Below are 3,276 nucleotides of genomic sequence, written 5' to 3'. Positions count from 1 at the left end.
AACTGACACCAAAAGATTGAGATTATTCCCTGCATATTCTCAGACCACAGTGCTTTAAAACTGGAACTCAATCACAAGAAAAAAATTGGCAGAAATTCAAACACTTGGAAGCTGAAGACCACTCTGCTGAAGAATGTTTGGGACAACCAGGAAATCAAAGAAGAACTTAAACAATTCATGGAAATCAATGAGAATGAAAACACATCGGTCCAAAACCTATGGGATATTGCAAAGGCGGTCCTAAGGGGGAAATACATAGCCATCCAAGCCTCACTCAAAAAAATAGAAAAATCCCGAATTCACCAGCTAACTCTACACCTTAAAGAACTAGAGAAAAAGCAACAAACGATGCCTAAGCCACGCATTAGAAGAGAAATAATTAAAATCAAAACAGAGATCAATGAATTAGAAACCGGAAACACAGTAGATCAGATCAACGAAACTAAAAGTTGGTTCTTTGAAAGAATTAATAAGATCGATAAACCACTGGCCAGACTTATCCAAAAGAAAAGAGAAAGGACCCAAATTAATAAAATTATGAATGAAAGGGGAGAGATCATGACTAACACCATGGAAATAGAAACAATTATTAGAAATTATTATCAACAACTATATGCCAATAAACTGAGCAATCTGGATGAAATGGAAGCCTATAAGCTGCCAAGACTGAAACAGGAAGAAATTGACAACCTGAATAGGCCAATAACCAGTAACGAGATTGAAGGAGTGATCAAAAACCTCCCAAAAAACAAGAGTCCAGGGCCTGATGGATTCCCTGGGGAATTCTACCAAACATTCAAAGAAGAAATAATACCTATTCTACTGAAGCTGTGTCAAAAAATAGAAACAGAAGGAAAACTTCCAAACTCATTCTATGAGGCCAGCATTACCTTGATCCCCAAACCAGGCAAAGACCCCATCAAAAAGGAGAATTTCAGACCGATATCCCTGATGAATATGGATTCCAAAATCCTCAACAAAATCCTGGCTAATAGGATCCAACAATACATTAAAAGGATCATCCACCACGACCAAGTGGGATTTATCCCCGGGATGCAAGAGTGGTTCAACATTCCCAAATCAATCAATGTGATAGAACACATTAATAAGAGGAGAGAGAAGAACCATATGGTCCTCTCAATTGATGCAGAAAAAGCATTTGACAAAATACAACGTCCTTTCCCGATTAAAACTCTTCAGAGTATAGGGATAGAGGGAACATTCCTCAAGTTCATAAAATCCATCTATGAAAAACCCACAGCGAATATCATCCTCAATGGGGAAAAGCTGAGAGCCTTTCCCTTAAGATCAGGAATATGTCAAGGATGCACACTCTCGCCACTATTGTTCAACATAGTACTAGAAGTCCTAGCAAAAGCAATCAAACAACCAAAAGAAATAAAAGGTATTCAAATTGGCAAAGAAGAAGTCAAACTCTCTCTTTTCAGAGATGACATGATACTTTATGTGGAAAATCCAAAAGACTCCACCCCTAAATTACTAGAACTCATACAGCAATTCGGTAATGTGGCCGGATACAAAATCAATGCACAGAAATCAGTTGCTTTCTTATACACTAACAACGCAACTGTAGAAAGAGAAATTAGAGAAATGATTCCATTTACAATAGCACCAAAAACCATAAGATACCTCGGAATAAACCTAACCAAAGAGGTAAAGGATCTATACTCTAGGAACTGCAAAAACACTCATGAAAGAAATTGAAGAAGACACAAAAAGATGGAAAAATATTCCATGCTCATGGATCGGAAGAATAAACATTGTTAAAATGTCTATGCTACTACCCAGAGCAGTCTATACCTTCAATGCCATCCCGATCAAAAGTCCAATGACGTTTTTTAAAGTGCTGGAACAAACAATCCTAAAATTTGTATGGAATCAGAAAAGACCCCCGAATCGCCAAGAAAATGTTGAAAAAGAAAAACAAAGCTGGGGGCATCACGTTGCCCAATTTCAAGCTATATTACAAAGCAGTGATCACCAAGACAGCATGGTACTGGCACAAAAACAGACATATAGACCAATGGAACAGAATAGAGAGCCCAGATATGGACCCTCAACTCTATGGTCAAATAATCTTTGACAAAGCAGGAAAAAAACATGCAATGGAAAAAAGACAGTCTCTTCAATAAATGGTGTTGGGAAAATTGGACAGCCACATGCAGAAGAATGAAACTTTACCATTCTCTAACACCATTCACAAAGATAAACTCAAAGTGGATGAAAGACCTCAATGTGAGACAGGAATCCATCAAAATCCTAGAGGAGAACATAGGCAATCACCTCTTTGACATTGGCCACAGCAACTTCTTTCAAGATACATCTCCAAAAGCTAGTGAAACAAAAGCAAAAATGAACTTTTGGGACTTCATCAAGATAAAAATCTTCTGCACAGCAAAGGAAACAGTCAACAAAACAAAGAGGCAACCCACAGAATGGGAGAAGATATTTGCAAATGACACTACAGATAAAGGGCTGGTATCCAAGATCTATAAAGAATGTCTCAAACGCAACACCCAAAAACCTCATAATCAAGTCAAAAAGTGGGCAGAAGATATGAAAAGACACTTCTCTGAAGAAGACATACAAATGGCTAACAGACACATGAAAAAAATGTTCATCACCATTGGCCATCAGGGAAATTCAAATCAAAACCACATTGAGATACCACCTTACGCCAGTTAGAATGGCAAAAATGGACAGGGAAAGAAATAACAAATGTTGGAGAGGTTGTGGAGAAAGGGGAACCCTCTTACACTGTTGGTGGGAATGCAAGTTGGTACAGCCACTTTGGAAAACATTGTGGAGGTTCCCCAAAAATTTAAAAATAGAGCTACCCTATGACCCAGCAATGGCACTACTGGGTATTTACCCCAAAGACACAGATGTAGTGAAAAGAAGGGCCATATGCACCCCAATGTTCATAGCAGCAATGTCCACAATAACCAAACTGTGGAAAGAGCCAAGATGCCCTTCAACAGATGAATGGATAAAGAAGATGTGGTCCATATATACAATGGAATGTTACTCAGCCATCGGAAAGGATGAATAACCAACTTTCACATCAGCATGGATGGGACTGGAGGAGAGTATGCTAAGTGAAATAAGTCAAGCAGAGAAAGTCAATTATCATATGGTTTCACTTATTTGTGGAACATAAGGAATAGCGTGGAGGACATTAGGAGAAGGAAGGGGAAAATGAGGGGCGGGGAATTGGGAGGGAGAGATGAACCATGAGAGACTATGGACTCTGAG

Source organism: Callorhinus ursinus, unplaced genomic scaffold (assembly GCF_003265705.2).
Source record: "Callorhinus ursinus isolate GAN/ISIS: 27379988/994484 unplaced genomic scaffold, GSC_fseal_2.0 scaffold4, whole genome shotgun sequence".
Lineage (NCBI taxonomy): Eukaryota > Metazoa > Chordata > Mammalia > Carnivora > Otariidae > Callorhinus > Callorhinus ursinus.
Note: the sequence above shows the minus strand (reverse complement) of the source record.